The sequence below is a fragment of the Zootoca vivipara genome, chromosome 11 (assembly GCF_965207765.1).
Source record: "Zootoca vivipara chromosome 11, rZooViv2.hap1.1, whole genome shotgun sequence".
Lineage (NCBI taxonomy): Eukaryota > Metazoa > Chordata > Lepidosauria > Squamata > Lacertidae > Zootoca > Zootoca vivipara.
Window position 1 is genome coordinate 16,914,284 of NC_142594.1, and position 20,132 is coordinate 16,934,415.

Below are 20,132 nucleotides of genomic sequence, written 5' to 3' on the forward strand. Positions count from 1 at the left end.
GTTGATGGGCCATTGGGGAATGAGATGTTACCAAGGTGATGGGGTGTGTGTTTGAGGGGACAGGAAAAGGGTTTCTGGGAGGAAGAAAGAGGAAGAGCTGAGATCCATCTTGGACTGGCAGGCTGAAGGTTGCCTGCACTGCTGTGGGCCATGCTGTAAGATCTGGACACGCTTCATGCAGACTCAAGGTGTAAATTGGTGAATAAACCATATTTCCTAAAGCCATGACAATCTCCATCACATCTTCAATTCCCCAAAAGATCACAGACCCCTGTGTGAGTGCCTGGGACCCCCTGGGCTCTTGTCACTGCTCAGCAGAGAGAGCAGTAGGCACCCGACTTTTGTAACACTGTAAACACTCTGGGAGGAAATCCCATTGAAATCAGAGGGCTTTCTTCCAAATAGCCATGCACAGGATTTCACTGCTTCAATGTATACTTTGGCTAGAATGTGCAGTCCTCTCTTAATCTTTCTGCTTGGGAAGCAAAGATTGTCCACTTACAACGAGACATAAGGCAGCTACATACATGCCACATTCGTGAGAAACCAGCAGAATAATTATCTTAGAATTAATTTACCTTGGTTACAAGGGAGCCCATGTGAACGGCTGTTTTTAGACAAAAGATCGGGAAGCTGCTGCTACTGACGCTGTTGACTGTCCACTCTTAAAACTGCAGCAATTAATCTTAATTTGCCTATGTCTGGAGGCAACTGGGTTAAAGAACAACTTGAATACTCATTATAGAGACTCGGGGCTGATTCATACATTGCGATCAAATGTTTATTTGTGATCTATTGGATGAGCAATGTAATATGCGGCTCTGCTTGTGGAAACTGAAATTGAAATACTTTATTGTCACTTGTACAATTTGTATACAGTGAGATTACACAAGCACCCCCACTGCAGTTCTCTTAATTCTTAATTCCCCTCGTTTACTGATGCACACCCACCAAACCCTAAAGTCAGTTGCTCTGTTGTTATCTTTTCATTCAGCAGCCTAACAGCCCATGGATAGAAGCTGTTTTTTACCCTGCTGGTGCGACTAATCATGCCTCTATATCTTCTGCCCAAGGTCAGGAGATCAAAAAAGTGCCAGCCAGGGTGTGAATCATCCCTAAGAATTTTCCTCACTTTCCTGAGGCTAAGGTCTTCCGCGATGTCATCCAGTGGATTCATGGGACAGCCCATAATAATAATAATAATAATAATAATAATAATAATAATAATAATACCTTTAGGTATTTTCTAAATGTCAGGTAGTTGTTTATCTCTCTGACCTCTGATGGGAGTGTTCCACAGGGCAGGCGCCACCACCGAGAAGGCCCTCTGCCTGGTTCCCTGTAGCTTTGCTTCTCGCAGTGAGGGAACCGCCAGAAGGCCCTCGGCGCTGGACCTAAGTGTCGTGGCAGAACGATGGGGGTGGAGACGCTCCTTCAGGTATACTGGACCGAGGCCGTTTAGGGCTTTAAAGGTCAGCACCAACGCTTTTAATTGTGCTCGGAAACGTACTGGGAGCCAATGTAGGTCTTTCAAGACCGGTGTTATGTGATCTCGGCAGCCGCTCCCAGTCACCAGTCTAGCTGCCGCATTCTGGATTAGTTGTAGTTTCTGGGTCACCTTCAAAGGTAGCCCCACATAGAGCGCATTGCAGTAATCCAAGCGGGAGATAACCAGAGCATGCACCACTCTGGCAAGGCAGTCTGCAGGCAGGTAGGGTCTCAGCCTGCATACCACATGGAGCAGATAGACAGCTGCCCTGGACACATCTTGTGCTGTATTCACCACCCTCTGTATTCACTTCCTATCTGTTTCTAGGACATACTATATATATATAGTAGATAGGAGGAGCAGACAACAGGTGATGGGTGGAGTTGATGCTCAACTTTTCTACTTGGACCATTTGTCCACCCAAAATCATCTCCCCTCCAGCTACTGTTCTCTTGGCAAGGGGGGGAAAGCAGCAGGCATAGACAGATGGCTTGTGGGGATCCCCATAGCTGTCAAGTTCTCCCTTTTTTAAAAGGGTAATTCCCTTATGCTGAATAGGCTTCCTCGTGAGAAAAGGGAAAACTAGACAGCTGTGCCCCTCCCCCTGCCAATCTTTTGTTCAGCCTTGGAGCCAGCTTTGCATTTAAAAACACACCTGTTTGGGAAAAGGATAATGGAAGTACCTGCAATATGTCACTGATGCAATAACACCGCAGCAACTTCCTTACACGTTCAGCTACATACACAAGTAGATCACTCTTTTCACTTTTATCTATGAAGTCAAACCATCTGTTGAGTCAAAGTGTAACGTTTGTTTTTGAATCTTAAGTGGGCACCCCTCTTCTGCTGCTGTATGAAAATTGAGGTTGTACGCAAAGAAACATAAACAGTACATATACAGAGTGAACATACATTCTGTAAATATACAGAGTGGTTAGGAGTAGGTGGGCGATCCTTAGAATGGCTTCCCCCAACCTGATGCCCTCCAGATGCCCTCGGTCCAGTATACCCGAAGGAGCGTCTCCACCCCAATCGTTCACTGAGGTCCAGCTCCGAGGGCCTTCCGGCAGTTCCCTCCCTGCGCAAGAAGTGAGGTTACAAGGAATCAGGCACAGGGCCTTCTTGGTAGTGGTGCTCACCCTGTGGAACACCCTCCCATCAGATGTCAAGGAAATAAACAACCACCTGACTTTTAGAAGGCATGTGAAGGCAGCCCTGTTCAGGGAAGTTTTTAATGTTTGATGTTTTATCGTGCTTTTAATATTCTGTTGGGAGCTGAGTGACTGGGGAAACCCAGCCAGTTGGATGGGGTATAAATAAATAAATTATCATCATCATCATCATCATCATCATTATCACCATCATCATTTTTGGACTACAATGCCCATCATCCCTTAGCTTTGGTCAGGCCTGGTGCAGATGGGAAAGGAAGTCCAACAATATCTGGAGCACAGCAGGCTGGGAAAGGCTGATTTAAAAGAAAGCAATTTCCCCAATATTCTCTTACAACATGATCCACCATTATGCCAAGTGAATGATACACAGGCAACCGCCTCAATGCCTCAGGCGACATTGTCCACACGGCCAGCAGATTCTAATGTAGATCTTTAGTTCCCCTTTTTCCTGACATAGATCTTCACTCACCCCTTCCGCAGCCAGGGGTGGGGGGGGGGTGAGCACTATTTTGTGGTTCACCTCAGGTGCCAAAATGTCTTGGACTGACCCTGATCCCCTGTCTCAAAGAGCCTGATGTTGAATAAGTAAGTGTGAAGTAGAAGTAGTGGTCTGATTAAAATTCTTTGTTTGTTTGTTTACATATAAAGTGCTATTCTTAAAAGAAAGAGAAGTGAAGAAGGGGGGGGGGAAATATATACAGTATATTACCATTTCAATTGCCAGCAATTAACAATTGCAATTTTTAACCTGCTGTATTGTCTATAAATGTGTTTCAGATTTAATTATACTTGTCCACGCAAAGTCCGATTAAGATCAAAACCTGATTAATTATATTCACAAGCACTTGAAAATGTGTTTACATGAATGTGAATAAAATGCTCACAGGCTGAAAAGGAGGAAACAATGGGTTGTCTCCTTGCAGGGGTTGTACAGTATTTATGACATAATTGCAAAAGCAATTCAGCTCATCACTCTGTCTCTTCTCTCTCTCTTGTCTCAGATAGATGGTGACATCATCTTTTGCACACTGCTTAGCAGCCTTCTCTGGAAACAACCCGACTTTTCAGCCTTCATGGCGCATGGCTCTTGAACCTGCCAGGGCTGCTGTGGCTCAGGAGCATTGAGAGTTGTGCATGGCTGCTTTGGGTGCTGAGTCACTAAATTACAGCATCTGCCTAAGAAGTTTCTTATCGTCAAGCCCTGGATTGAATCTGCCCACCCAGACCAGCTAATGATTCTGATGGAAAGGAAAATAAAAAAATTCCTTCAGTAGCACCTTAAAGACCAACTAAGTTTTTATTTTGGTATGAGCTTTCGTGTGCATGCACACTTCTTCAGATACAGTGAAATAGGAGTCCCCAGGCACTTATGTAGAGAAGAGGTGGGGAGGGGGTGGGGAGGGGGAGGGGAGGGGGGATCACTCAGAAGGGTGGTGGAAATGGGTGATTGACTGACTGATAGCTGTTGATGACCAGAAACGACTGCAAATGGTTTTGCATGAAAAAGCAAGGGTTGAGATGGCTGAAGATCGCTTATCATGTATAATGAGATAAGAATCCGATATCTCTGTTCAAACCAGGTCCCTCCATGGTTTTGAGCTTGGTGATAAGTTGTAATTCAGCAACTTCTCTTTCCAGTCTATTTCTGAAATTCTTTTGTAGTAAGACAGCTACTTTGAGATCTTGTATAGAATGTCCTGGGAGATTGAAGTGTTCTCCTACTTCCTTTCTGATGGAAAGGAAGACACTGTAAGACATCCGTTTCCTGCAGTTTACAGCCCTGGTTGGCTTTGTGGCTTTTCAAGATCACTTTCCTCCTGTTTACAACCTGCTCGGAGTTTGAAGGGGTGAAGAGTCGTGAAATTCTACTCAATATTGATCCAGAGCAGATTCCAATGTATAGTTAGCAGAGTAAACACTTAAAACACGTTGCAGAATTCGCCCCCCAAAATAGACCAGAGGCAATTCGCCCCCCAAAATAGACCAGGGAGTCTTCTCTTCTCATGAGGTGGCCAAAGTATTGGAGCCTCAGCTTCAGGATCTGTCCTTCCAGTGAGCACTCAGGGCTGATTTCCTTCAGAATGGATAGGTTTGATCTTCTTGCAGTCCATGGGACTCTCAAGAGTCTCCTCCAGAACCATAATTCAAAAATCATCAATTCTTCGGCAACCAGCCTTCTTTATGGTCCAGCTCTCACTTAAACTTCCAATAAGGCTAAACCTTAACACTAAGCATCCTATGTACTGAACACCACACCAGTATATACAAACAGAATAAAACATCAAACATTAAAAAAAAACTTCCCTGAAGGGCTGCCTTAAGATGTTTTCTAAAGCTTGTATAGTTTCTTACCTCCTTGGCTCAGGGGGTACATAATTTCATACCCTCCAACATTTCTCTGATGAAGATAGGGACGTCCTAAGGAAAAGCGGGACATTCCGGGATCAAACCAGAAACCAGGACAGCTTCTGTAAATCCGGGGCTGTTCCTAGAAAATAGGGATCTACAGTAGGAACTCCCATGAGCAGGGCTGCAAAGTGACACTTAAAAGTCACTTATTTACCTAGATTGACTTATTTATAGTGTGATCACTACACATGTCTACTCAGAAACTACTACAGTAGTCTCACTGAAGCTCAAAGGGGCATATTCCCTAGAACTACCTCCATGGAGAAGCTAGATTGGCTTCCTCTTTGCTGTCCTTCCATGGGAAGGCGAAGAGGTTTTTTGTTGTTGTTCCAACAGGCTTTGGGGAACTGATGCTTTTAATGAAAGCTCTGGTGCCAAGCTGTTTTCTATTGTAATTATTTGTATATTTTAAACGGATTTTAAATATGTATGTAGTTTTATACAGTATCAACATTTTAAAAAAATTAAAAATGTTTTTATAATGTATTTAGAGATTTCTGTTTTTATCTGTAATTATTATTATTTATTAAATTTGTATACTGTCCTATACATGCATAAAATCACAATATTAAAACCAAAAAGGGCATAATAAAAATAATAAACTGCCTTGAGTCCTGCCAAGGAAAAATGTGATGTATTATTATTATTATTATTATTATTATTATTATTATTATTATTCCCAAAAGGCAAACATAGAATTGCAACCCCAAATGTTCTCAGGATGTAGTTAAACTGCATACTACATTAAATTAAACAGGGCTGGATTGCAACCTCATTCTGCCTGCCTAAGAAATCTATGGTCCTCCATAATATTTGACCATTGGCCATGTTGATGGGAGTCACAGTCCATCAACAACTACCAGGCCATAAGTATCACATCCCTGCCTAAGCATTTCCACCAAGGACTTTGAACAAATAATGAAGTACCAGAAAAAGAAGCCCATACATTTTAGCACGAAGCTGAAATTTCTCATAAGATGCTTTTCCTGAGGGAACTTCAGAGATTTTTCTTATTTTCACCACCGTAGGAAAGAAAGGCGGCCACATTGCAGAATCTTCTTTGAATATTCCCCACCATTTTTCGCCACAGCTGCCACTCCACTACACACAAACATGTACGTACACCACCCAGGTTTGGGGCATCGTGGACGAAGCAAAATGGCGGCCAAACTGCCAACACAATTGCCGCCACTGCGGCACGTAGCACAGCTCTTGGAGGATTTGAAGTGGCGAGGGAGGAGGGAGGCGAAGCAAAATGGCAAGATTAGCAAACAGGATTAGCAGAAAGGCTCAGTCACATGAAGATATTTAATGGAAATGAATGCAACATACGAGCAAAAGTGGACCCAATAATCACCATGACTACACACTGGGAATGTCATTAACTGGAAGGCAATAATGCAGACAAATCTCTAGGCAAAGGAAATTCATTTGATTGTGTGCTGGATTTTTGTTTATTGAGTCTGGACTTTAGACTGAAGGTTCTAAAACCTCAAGTAGGTCACTGGCAATAAACACGCTTTCAGGATATATGAACTGTCCAACTGGAAGGCCCAAATTAGCTATTTTGCTCACCCCTGTTTCATTTTTCTGTTTAAAATGTATGGAATAACTGCCTATGCCGGATGTTAGCAAAAGCTCCGTTAACTTAGAAACAGGGCATTGGCTGCACTTACTTCTACACAAAAATGGGCCTATTTGTGTCAATGGCCCAGATCTGCCAACAGAGCTTCTGAAGATGTCTTCTGCTTAAACTTTTAAACACCCATTGAAAACTTTTCTGTGCTACCAAGAGGATGCTGGCAGTTAAGAAAATATCCCTCTGATTTTAAAGGTTCCGATGGTTTTTACTGAATGGTTTTATGTTTCATTATTTTGAACTGCTCTGATATAGATTTCTATTTTTTTAGTGAAGTATAGAAATATTTTAATAAATATAGGAAATATGACCCGAAGCTCTAACTTACCAGGAGATGCTTTGTCTTGGGTTGTTACAACGAGGAGGAGAAGCCACGTCTCCTTTTCACATTTCTGGTGAAGCAAGGCGGAGAAAAGAGGGAGCACAGATGCTGTCTCTAAAGTCAACTGTGTGTGCTCCATCTCAATTCACATCTGGTACCCATGTATCTTGCCAAAGGGGTGACACACTACATTCCCCATCATTTAGGTGAAATACCAAAACTCTGAAAAGTGGATGTGCAATTAGTGCTTGAATAATGGATGAAAAGGTGAGGGTGCCTTCATGAGACGAGCTCCACTACATGAATACCCTCGAAAATGTCTCTAATGAAAATAGGGACATCCTAGACCTATTCCATAATTGTTGTTGTTGTTGTTGTTTTATACCCTGCCCATCTAACTGGGTTGCCCCAGCCACTCTGGGCATCTTCCAACATCTATAAAAACATAATAAAACAAAAAGACTTCTCTATACAGGGCTGCCTTCAGATTTCTTCTAAAGGCTGTATAGTTACTTATCTCCTTGGCTCGGGGGCCGCATAACATTTCTCCAATCAAAACAGGGATGTCCCACCATACCCTTCAACAATTCTCTGAGGAACGTCCTAAGGAAAAGTGGGACATTCTAGGATCAAATCAGAAACTGGGGTGCCTTCTGTAAATCTGGGACTGTCCCTGGAAAATTGAGACACTTGGAGGGTCTGCTCCATGGCTGATCCCAATTTCCTCCAAAGGATGCCCCCTTTGTAGTCTCCTAAAAACATTAGCTAATGGGGCTTCCGCAAAAGGTAATAATTTGAGCATTCTGTGCTTCTGTCATTTGCCTGCAATGGGCAAAACCACCATTTATAGGGGTATCAATGATCTGTTATGGTTTGTTTTCGTAGATGTGTCTTCCTGTTTTGTTTTGTTTTTATTGGGGGGGGGGGATTTCTGGTCTTGTTCCTAAATAGAACGGTCTTCTTTTGAATTGATTCTTGCCGTCTTTCCCTAGTTGCCAAGTGCTTTGCCGTTGCCTAGTAACTGCGGGTCATGCTCCCTAATCACTTCCACGGAACCAAGGAGAGTCTGGGGAGTGTGTTCTGAGTTGCTAGACAACTGTGCAGTGCTCCCCCCCCCACCTTTGCCTTCTTCCTCTTTGCCGGAACCAGAAAAATGCCAGCCAGCCTACCAGTGCTGAACCACAGCAGCAAGAAGTGTCAGTGACAGCCAGCCAGCCACACAGCGTCCCTTGCAGAATCTACACTGTCCCATAATCATGCTTTTTGCAAATAGATTTCCGCTCCTGCAGCTTTCCTTTCATTCATTTATTCATTTCACTAATATCCCACCTTGTCCTATCAGTTCATGACATCTTCTCCTCTGGCCCCACCATTCAAAAACCGTCCTTAAAAAAGCATGCTAGAAGCAATTTGTTGTTTGGCATCCAACTGTCTCGGGAGACAATGGAGGAGTGTGCCTTTGGGGGTGAAGTCAAGCCGTTGGAAGGTTACAGAGCCTATAGAGACCAATACAGAAGAGAGACATGTTTTGTTGCAGTTGGGGCAGATGAAGGCGTCCAGTTGTGTTGCTGCAGATGGGAAGAAGGCAGTTCTAGAGCAGTGGAAAGAAGAAACATGAACCCTTTCCTGACACAAGCGATGTGTTTTATTTGATCTTGATGGGGTTGTTTTGCTGAGCAGCAGAGATGGAACTTCAATCAATCCCAAGACAAAGCACTATAAAGAAGAATGCACGCTTTGAAGGTTGTTTTGAACTCTCTCTTTTTGGAAATCGTTTTGATACCTTCTGTAGTGTAAGGGGTTGGGATGTTTGGGTGATCACTAGGATCCTGACTTTTCAGGTACCAAACGTTGTGTGTGCGTTTGGGATAGAAAGGGAAATGGCTGATAACTGGCTGTGCTGAGCGAACAATTAAAAATTGGAATGTCTAGGGCAAGGATAGGATTCTCTTATCTGTAAGGGATAAGAGGACTCCCAGACGGCTGGCTTGTGGGGACTTCAACATCCATGCTGAAGCAATGGCTTTGGGGTGGCTCAGGACTTCTTGGTAGTGGCACCCTCCCTGTGGAATGCCCTCCCTTTAGATGTCAAGAAAATAAACAACCACCTGACTTTTAGAAGACATCTGAAGGCAGCCCTGCTTAGGGAAGTTTTTAATGTTTGATGTTTTATCATGCTTTTACTATTCTGCTGGGAGCTGTTCAGAATGGCTGGGGAAACCTAGCCAGATGGACAGGGTACTACTACTACTACTACTACTACTACTAATAATAATTCTTCATGGCTGGCATGATGATCATGGGGGTGTCCCAACATGTCCTTGGCCCAATGCATGTGGCAGGAAGTTTTCTCAACTGGGCAGGAAGAGGGTGACCTGAAAGTGGGGGATGTTGACATCAGTCCTTTGTCATGTGGTCAGATCATTTCCTGATGAGATTTGGACATTCAGCAACTTTCCTGCTCTGCAGAGGCAAGGGAGCTATTGGGATGGTCTGTCCTCGAGGCTGATGGGTCCAATGAGTTTCTAGACACCACGGGAGGTTTTTCTGGCTGATATGACTGGTGCTCCTGTTGAAGCTCTAGCCAACCTGTGGAACATCTGAATGGCTCGAGCTATTGACACCATCACCCCCGAGCACCCTCTCCCACTTTGAGGAGTCTTCTTGGCTCCCTAGTATACTCCAGAGCTTAAGGCGAGGAAATAAGCTGGGAGATGCCTTGAATGCAAGTGGAGGAGAACTCCTATTGAATGCAATTGAATGCTGGTAAGGGCTCACGACAAACCTAGACAGCATCTTAAAAAGCAGAGACATCACCTTGCCTACAAAGGTCCGTATAGTTAAAGCTATGGTTTTCCCAGTAGTGATGTATGGAAGTGAGAGCTGGACCATAAAGAAGGCTGATCGCTGAAGAATTTATGCTTTTGAATTATGGTGCTCTGGAGGAGACTCTCGAGAGTCCCATGGACTGCAAGAAGATCAAACCTATCCATTCTTAAGGAAATCAGCCCTGAGTGCTCACTGGAAGGACAGATCGTGAAGCTGAGGCTCCAATACTTTGGCCACCTCATGAGAAGAGAAGAATCCTTGGAAAAGACCCTGATGTTGGGAAAGATTGAGGGCACAAGGAGAAGGGGACGACAGAGGACGAGATGGTTGGACAGTGTTCTCGAAGCTACGAACATGAGTTTGACCAAACTGCGGGAGGCAGTGCAAGACAGGAGTGCCTGGCGTGCTCTGGTCCATGGGGTCACGAAGAGTCGGACACGACTAAATGACTAAACAACAACAACAACAAGGGCTCATCATCAAGCCTACCTAGTGGCCGTGAAGGCAGAAAAGAAAACAAAGCTGGCTGCCTTTGCTGCATCCTCATTGTGCTGACCATACAGCAGAGCTTTTCTGTGCAGTGCGGGACCCAAAGGAAGTGACAGAACTGACGGGAGTTCACTGTCCCTTTTGTGCAAAGCATTTTGAGGATAAAATCACCGGCATCCACCAGGACCTTGACTCCACTGTTACAACTTCAGAGGTGTTCAGAGCATTGTCTAGTCCTGCTGTGTTGGATGAGTTTCAGTTTGTAAGGCTCAAAGAGGTGGACAAGGTGCTTGGATTGGTCAGGGTGACCACTTGTGCTCTGGACCCTTGCCCCTCTCGGCTGATAAAAACTAGCAGGAAGAGGACAGCTGGCTGGGCCAGGGAGGTGACTAATGCCTCCCTGCGAGAAGGCGTGGTCCCAGCCTGCTTGAAGGAGGTAGTGGTAGACCTACTGCCAAGATTAGGAAAATCTAAGTAATTGCCAGCCAGCTGCCAATCTTCCCTTCTTGGGCAAGGTTCTTGAGCGGGGTGGTCCTGGACCAGTTCCAGGCGCTCTTGGAGGAAACTGAATTTCTATATCAATCGCAGTTGGAGTTTAGGCCCAGAAACTGCTTTGGCCATCCTGCATGATGCCCTCTGCAGACAGGGGAAATTCTCCTCAACCTCCTTGTGGCTTTCAATCCCATTGACCATGTTATCCTTCTGGCCCAGCCCATTTTATCCTCATAATAACCCTGTGAAGTAGGTTCATCTGAGAGACAGTGGCTAACCCAAGGTCACCAGGGAGCGAGTACAGATTTAAGGTCTGGTCTCTGAGGCCCTAGTCCGACACTCTAACCACCATATCACACACTATCTGGTGTATTGCTTCATATATATTTTTTAAAGGGCAAGCTGCTTTTCACTTATGTACAACTTTGCAGCTCTTTTTATCAAGTTACCCTTATGCTGACAATTGTACAGAAGTGCCCATGAGCATAATATAATCAACTTCTGACTGAGTCTGTTACCCTTTAAAGGACAGTAGACAACGTTGATCTGATCTCAGCCCAAAGCCATTTGTACAAATCTTTGGCTACGAGGGAGTGGTTTCTGTCCATGCTGTTGCAGCAGACTGGAAATCTATTATTTAGGCAGAGATCAATGGAGTGCAACCATACCAAGAGATTTTTATATGTATTCTGACCTTCACTCTGTGTGTGTGGTTGGTGGTGGGGTGGTGAATTAGAACAAGCACCGGAACATATTTATTCTGTGTTGCGTGAACTGCAACAAATGCACAATCTCACATTTCCCACAAGGTTTTCAACAGGGTTAGCAAAAATGGCAAAAGATCTCTCTCTCTTTTCAAATATTGCTTGATGTTTGGAAATATAGAATTACAAAGCTTCAAAACATTCAAAGTGTTGTCCTTTCGATGCCTTGAAATATTACATCCGCTGCCTCTAAGCTTTGCCATTTCGAAGGCTGTGACATTTGGAGCTCTCTAATTAAGCTCATATTTGAATTCAAATGTTTATGAATTAATTCATTTCATCCTGCCATTGCAGCTTGACTAGTCTGGTTCCAAAGGCCCAGTCTTAACAGTGAATCAAAATGTATTTTGTGGAAATGCCCAACTTCCGTTCCCAGCAAACAGAAATCTGTATTGTTGAAAAAAGGCAGCCCGGCTAACTTTGCCTATTGTTGTGTACAGACTCCTCTGAAGCTAATAGCATAGATTCACAAAGCAAACTAAACATTCGCATTATATTTGGTCCACTCTTCCTAGGATGTGGGTGGAATTCTTTACCTCCAAAGAGGTACATACCGTTACATGTTTATAAAGGGGGAAGACTCCCTTAAATTCCTAGAACCAAGAAAGGGTCAGAATTCAACAAAGCGTCATTAATTCCCAGCTGCAGCAGTGATTCTACTGCAAAGAATGGCCAAGTCACAAAGCAAACAAAAGTTTGGGGAGAAAGTGCTGGACTATATAAACAAGACACTACGGGGGCAGGGGGGAAATTAAGATTTTCAGAGGTGAATATGCTTGTGAACTATATTTTCCATTGTATGGAAATTTACAACAGGACAGCAAAAATGCATTCTATGTGCCCTGACGGTGGCCAAGAGACTGATATGGATGAATAAATAAGGTATGCTTATGAAACATGGTCCACTTGTAAACACCATCTCCAACTCCTCAAAAGAGTTCCATCAACTGTGTCTCTGAAAAATTGTACACATCACTTGGGAAGACAGGCAAACTAATGCCAGGGTACTGGAAGAAGCAAAGATCACCAGTGTCAAAGCGATGATTCTTCAAGATCAACTTCACTGGACTGGTCATGTTGTTCGGATGCCTGGCTATCGTCTTGCAAAACAATTACTCTATTCCCAATTTAAGAATGGAAAGTATAATGCTGGTGGACAACAAAAGAAGTTTAAAGTCGCTCTCAAGGCAAATCTGTTTTTAAAAAGTGGTGTAAGTACTGACAACTGGGAAACACTGGCCTGCAAGCACTCCAATGGGATAACAGCCTCTACCAAAGGCATCACGAACTTTGAAGAAGCACAAACCCAGGACAAAAGGGAGAAACGAGCTAAGAGGGAGGCACGTTTAGCAAATCCTCACCATGATCAACTCCCACCCGGAAACCTATGTCCCCACTGTGGAAGGATGTGTGGATCCAGAATTGGCCTCCACAGTCACTTACGGGCACATTGTTAAAACCATATTCACAGAAGACAATCTTACTCAGCTATGAGTCATTGAAGAAGAAGAAGAAGAAGAAGAAGAAGAAGAAGAAGAAGAAGAAGAAGAAGAAGACTGATGAATTTAAAGAATAGAGATACGATTCTCCTTAATCAGTGTCTTGATGACAACATTGGCAACATATGAACGGACAGCTTATAGACTCAGACTTTCTTTGGCTAAATACAATATTTGGAATGAGTTTACATGGAATATATTAGGTTATTGAAAAGTATATGTGTATTAGGATAATAAGAATATACATATCTGTATATTAATGTGTATTCTTTCTTTCTTTTTTTCATTCTCACCCACATTTTTCTTTCTTTCTTTCTTTTTTCTCACTCTGTCTTCTTACAAATGAATTTTTCTTAATAAAACATTATTTTAAAAGGCACTAAGCAAACAGAGGTAGGGATATGTGCCATTAGCATAAGCTCTGAACCAGGTGGGCCCCTCCTCTAGCTCTGAGGAAGCAGAGTGGCGGTTCGGAATGCTGTTTGCCTGATGTGAGCTTGGGGGAGGGGGGAGAGGTCATTTTGCAAGTGGTAGCAGGCTGCCGAAAGAGGAGGTCAGACCACAATGTGGACTGACAGCTTGAATCCAGGACTGTGGCCATGGGAGAAGCAGGGGCCCCTTGGAGGGCAATACTGGAAGCCTCCATCCTGAGCTCAGGCTGTATATATTTATAAATAAACCATATATCATAAAGACACCACAGTCTCCGCTGTGCCTCATTTTCCAAAAGGAAATGAAGGCTCTGGTAAGGGCACCCGGAACTCCCTGGAATCTGAATCCATTTAGAGATTGTCGCATAACAATGCATTTTGAAAGTTCCTGATTTTGCCTAAGGTGGTATTAAGAATGAAATGCCCTACCTGTGTTCAATAGCTGCCTTATTCTTATTTCATGGGCAACTTATGTATATGAATAATTTCTTCAATGTACTATGTGATGCAGGAGGAAATAGTATTTAGTCCAGGAGAAATTGGTTGGATTTGTCATGTGTTGCAGGTGTAGGTGGTGTAAACTATGAAAAGAACTTGCCAGGCTCTCTCCATCTGCGAAAGCCATTACAGAGTGAAAGTTCGTATTCAACACCAGGGGGTGAAGCGCAATGCACCCATGGGTCTGCAAAGCAAAATAAAATACATATTTTAAATGTGTTTTGGCTGGAGGCGATTCAAGGATGAAGAGGATCTAAGCACTGGTGGGTACAATTCCATAAAGACGAGAAGCAGAGCGCAAAAATCGCCAGAAGAAAAACTAATATGAAGCAAGTCTGGATAAATAAAAGAACAAATTACAAAATCAAAAGGGAAATTATTTACTTCTCTCAGTCATGCTCAGAATAATTGTGCGCTGTATTACTAACTGCAACAAACAACCCAAGAAACCAAAAGAAAAGAAAAAGGGGTGCTGAAAAGTTTGCTTTATATAAAATGTTCATATTGCCTGACCCATTTCTTTCAAAATATTTAGGCCAGTTGAGATTTGTCTGCTTGTGACTATTCAGGAGGAAGGAGGAAAACAGAGGATAAAAGGATGAGTGCTACCTTCTGATACCTGAAGCTCCAATCCTCTGGCTTGATTTAAGCCATAGGTGGTGGGGAAATTATGTATGCTGCTGGACCCAATCCAGCATGGACCCAATCCAGCATGGACCCAATCCATGACCTTATGGCTGGGAAGTGGGCAGTGCTACCTGGTTTTGCCACCTGCCTCAAGAATCCCATAATCCTTTATTTTTCACTGAGCTCTGGAAACCCCAGCAGCTCCAGAGCCCTCAAGACTCCTTGCTGGGAGTTGGCAAAGGATTCAGCCCACCTCTGCTGCCAGAACAGTCCAATAGCTTTTTCACGGTGCACATCTAAGAGGTGTCAGTGCTGCAAGTCAAAAGCAGCTGTTGGCCAGTACAGCATGGGATCTCAGGCATCTTCATGCCATAAGCTGTTCACCGTGGGCTATATGGTGCAATACTGAGAGAAAGTGACTCCACACTTGAAGCAAGGCTTAGTCAGTGAGACCCACTCCATTTTTAAAATTTGTTTATTTAATCTGTTTATGTGTCAGGTAACTACAATAGTCTCTAAGCAGATTACAAAGATGCAAAAAATAAAACAGGCGAGAAACCAGGAAGCAAGATTTGAGCCTTCCAGAAATCAAGCTACACTATGTCCACAGCATTCCCTTGATCCACCAAGCTTGTAACTCTATCAAAAGGAAAAGGGAAGGGAAGGGAAGAGATTCATCTGGCATGACTCGTTTTTGAGAAATACATGCTGGCTCTTAGTAATCACAGCATTTTCTAAGTGCGCCCAGACAGACTGTTTAATTATCTGTTCTAGGATCTTTCCTGGTCTAGATGTCAAGCTCACTGATTGGTAGTTACCTGCTGGAACAGTCAGTGGCCCATCTAGACCCTCAAGCAGGATCCAAATACAAGAACATTCTCCCCTCCTGTGGTTTCCAGCAACTGGAATTCAGAAGCCCACCTGTCTCCAACTGTGGAAACTGAACATAGCCATTGTGGCTGGTAGCCGCTGAGAGCCCTCTCCATAAATATGTCCAATCCTGTTGTAAAGCCATCCAAGTCGGTGGCCACCACTGCTTTCTAGGGGATATAGCAAATCAACCTTCAATTAAAATGCCTGCTGGAATTTTAAAAGAAAGTTTTCAGTAGCTGCTGGAAGTTCAGTGGCTGTGGTGGGAGCAAGGGGCTTGTCCATAGCTGTCAACTTTCGGATTTGAAAATAAGGGATCAGCAGCCTCACCTGTCCCGGGGACAGTCTACGGTATATCTAACAATCCAGGATAGCAGCGGGAAACGGCGCTGGAATAAGGGAATTTCCAGCAAAAAAAGGGGAGGTTGCAGCTATGGGCTTGTCTGACCTCATCTGGAACGGAGTTCCATGAAATTGGGCCCACGATGCTGTGCACGGGGTTCCTGATATATACAAGCTGTGCATCTGAGCTATGGGGGACTCTCCTGAATACCTCAGTGATTGGGTAGGGATATATGGGATCCAGGGTCCCCAAACTAAGGCCCGGGGGCCGGATGCGGCCCAATCGCCTTCTAAATCCGGCCTGCAGACGGTCCGGGAATCAGCATGTTTTAACATGTGTAGAATGTTTCCTTTTATTAAAAATGCATCTCTAGGTTATTTGTGGGGCATAGGAATTCGTTCATTTTTTTTTCAGAATATAGTCCGCTGCCCCCAAGGTCTGAGGGACAGTGGACCGGCCCCCTGCTGAAAAAGTTTGCTGACCCATTCCTTGAGGGCCTTCTCAGATAGCTCAGTTGGTACACCATGAAACTCTTCATTCACATTGGCCAAAAAGATTCCTGCATTGCAGGGGCTTGGACTAGGTGACTCTCGTGGTACCTTCCAAACTCTATGATTCTGTGATTCTACCTGTGCCCAGTTTGTTCCAGTAAGACTCCCTGGAATCCTCCCACAGAATCCCGAATGTGTGTGGCTCTTTCTGCCAGTCAGAAGAAACTATAAGAAGGACCCTAGACCCTACAAGCCACCATGGTTTCTAACAGACTATAAGAAAAGTACACATCCTTTCAGGTAAACTTTTTGAAGAAGTTGTGAATCACTGGCATTCACATTCAAACAAATTCTCACATCCTTATTCAGTAACGGCTCCTTCTTTTTCTTGTCACCACTCTAGCACCCGTTGTGAACATTCATACACATTCAGCGGGGTGGAGAAAAGCTCCTCCACCCCCTCCCCATGGAATAATTTCTCAGGATTTGAAATCGCATAATATGAAGGGAAAGAAAATTGGATCACTAATGCCCAGCACAACCCGAGTAACTTGCAAGCGTGCTACCAAGGGCAGGTGGGATTCATGCAAAGGTTTTTAGACGCCTGAGGGTTTATCAAAGTAGCAGACCTGTGGATTGAAAGTGCAGGAAGAGGGCGATGCAGCTGGTGTAAAAGGATTAGAACATATTCTTGGTGGTGTTAATAAGGATACAAGAAGCAAAAGGGAGATGAAAACCTGCTGAGAGGAAGTAGAAGAGAAGTATTAGAGATCAGAATGAAATATACACACAAGCATCATGAAATAAACGTGCTGTGAGGGCCTTTGCAGGCCTGATCCAAACACCTTTACAGTCAATTTTAAAAGCGCTATGGCTGATAATAGGCTGTGCTTGGATTACCAACTCTTGCGCCAAGCTGGCATTAAAATGGAATCCTTGGAATCCTTCCACCACTTGACTTTTCCACCACTTGCAAGTTACTCGGGTTGTGCTGGGCATTAGTGATCCAATTTTCTTTCCCTTCATATTATGCCATTTCAAATCCTGAGAAATTATTCCATGGGGAGGGGGGTGGAGGAGCTTTTCTCCACCCTGCTGGATGTGTATGAATGTTCACAATGGGTGCTAGAGTGGTGACAAAAAAAGAAGAAGGAGCCGTTACTGAATAAGGATGTGAGAATTTGTTTGAATGTGAATGCCAGTGATTCACAACTTCTGCAAAAAGTCAGTTATGTTTAGTTTTAAAATCATGAACTTTTCTGTTCTGATTGTAGCCAGCCCACCATCAGTCTTGGCAGGCCAGGGTTGGATGTGGCCCTCTGGACCCCAAGTTTTAGTGGCGTTGTGTGGGTTGCCAGCAGGTGCGTAGGAAGAGGGGGGGCGATGGGAGCGCACCGCCCCGGGCAGCGCAATCCCGGTAGGGTACCATTGCGGTTTTCCCTGCCCCCAGAACGCATGCCACGCCCCTGCGGGCAGCTCGCTTTGCCCCCAGGATGTGTGCCAGCCCCGCCCCGCCTGCTCTCCGCCCCTGGTGCCGGAGCATGAAGCTCCGCCACTGGTTGCCAGCACCCGGGGCCACATGGAGGGAGGCAGGAAGGGAAACAGATGGAGTACACATACGCATTCAGCTGCCTAACAGTGTCTGAATCACCCAGGAGATCGCGGCTGCAGAGATATGGTAAGAAAAGGAGAGCCGTTCCATTGTCTGGAGGGATCGTTTCCTGGTTTGCATGGAGAAGCTGTTTTCAACGGAGCCCATCAACAGAAGCGCACAGGTGTACTGAGGTAGCACCGGGTGTTGGAATTTTGAGGCCCTAACCATTTCGCTCCTGAGGCAACCACACTACGCCATTGCCATGCCTCCCCCCCCCACGCTTCGCGGCTTATTAAGAAAGCTAGCCGCAGACATGGTCATACGAATGGTACACTCATCCAGTTTCCTACCAAGCTGCTTCAAACCGGATGAAAGGTAGAGACCTGTCCTGAAGCATTGTCGGGACATTGTCCCACATTAAAATCCTGGATTCATTTCTAGAGTCCAGTACTGTATGAAAAGATTATAAAACAAAAGGAAACACAGGTGAAATATTTGGTGAGGGGAGCAGTAAACAATCAACAGCTTAAAGAGACCAAGGCAAGAGGAAGTATATGGAAAAAGAGGAAAATTTATTTGTTAGATATGTTCAAGAGAAATATTAAGTGTATGTTTTTTATTTGGATTTCATAGAGGAAAAGACTAGACAGGAAGGTTTAGTCAAATTCTGTATTAGATATCAATTACTTTTCAGATGTAAATTTGGAAGTATGATATCTGTATGAATTCTTATGTTTTGAGTTGATTTGTTTTAATTTGTTTCGTTTTGATTTGATATGTTTTGATTTAAATATCAATAAAGTTCATTTTTTTGAAAACAAAACCTGTCCTGAAGCAGTTCTGGACTGCTGTGAGAGGGCTGGTGCTCTGCTCTTCCATTTAGCACCAGAAGATCTCAGCGGTGGTTGGTTCCCATTGGAACTGTTGGGGCACAAAGCCAGGAGGCCAACAGTAGTTGCAGCCAGAACCAATGACACACAGAGCCAACGAATTCTAGTTTTGTCCCCGTCCTCCTCGCTGCTCAGTTGGCCAAGGGCGACACTGAGAGGAAGGAGCTGTCAAGCCACCCTATGGCAGAAAGGCAGTGCTGACCCATTTGCCCCGAGGGACCAGCCTCCGCTGCTAGAGTTGCGTCCCTGCAAATACAACAAAAGTACAGAACGCTGCACAAAATGGAGAGGGAGACTTCGCTTCCTTCAAGTCCCCTCCACTTCTTCTCTTTATATGACAATGCTGCGGCTGGCTAAAAGGGAAGCCGCTAGCTGCTCCATTCTCTCACCTCTTTGGTCACCAAAAGAAGAAAGGAATCAGGAGTGGCTTGATGCTGTGCAGATAGTAATCACTTTGCCTTGCTGTTGGACTCGGCATTGACCAAAACGGAAGGGAGCCTTTGTACAGGGAATGACTTTAGCAGCGATCCCCCGATGAGAATTTTTGTCTGACTTATGCAGTTGCCTTGCTCTGAGCCACAGTTGCTTCCCCAATGAATGGGAGGCACTTCTCCATCCTCCCGACATCAAAGTCCGGACAAGCAGAGCAAGAGCAGATTTCTGAGTGCTTCTATTTAATGTATGTGCAAATGTTTGCATTGATTATTATTATAATACCTTGGCCTGTGGCTAAGATAGAAGTTGCAACAGCCTGATGTTCGAGGCCTGTTGCTTTTGCTTGTTGTTCTCGTTCAGTTGTTGCTGCCATTGAGACATTGGTGCAATGCTGAGTTTCGGAAGGGGTCCAATTCTGGTGAGTATAGTAAAGGCATTATTGCTGGACTTTTTTCTAATGCTGCTTAGCAAGACAGGAGGTCCATACTATTTTATCACCTGTATCCTATTAGATTTGTAATCCACAAAACTGAATGCGACTTGTCAGCTGTGATGGTGGCCCACTGGGGAATAGAAAACATCCTGGTTTTGTTGCATTTCTGGAACCACAAAATATTGCAGACCCTCCAAGTGTCCTTATTTTCCAGGGACAGTCTCCGATTTACAGAAGCTGTCCCAGTTTCTGATCTGATCCTGCAATGTCCCGCTTTTGCTTAGGACAGGCATCCCCAAACTGCAGCCCTCCAGATGTTTTGGCCTACAACTCCCATGATCCTTAGCTAACAGGACGAGTGGTCGGGGAGGATGGGAATTGTAGTCCAAAACATCTGGGGGGCCGAAGTTTGG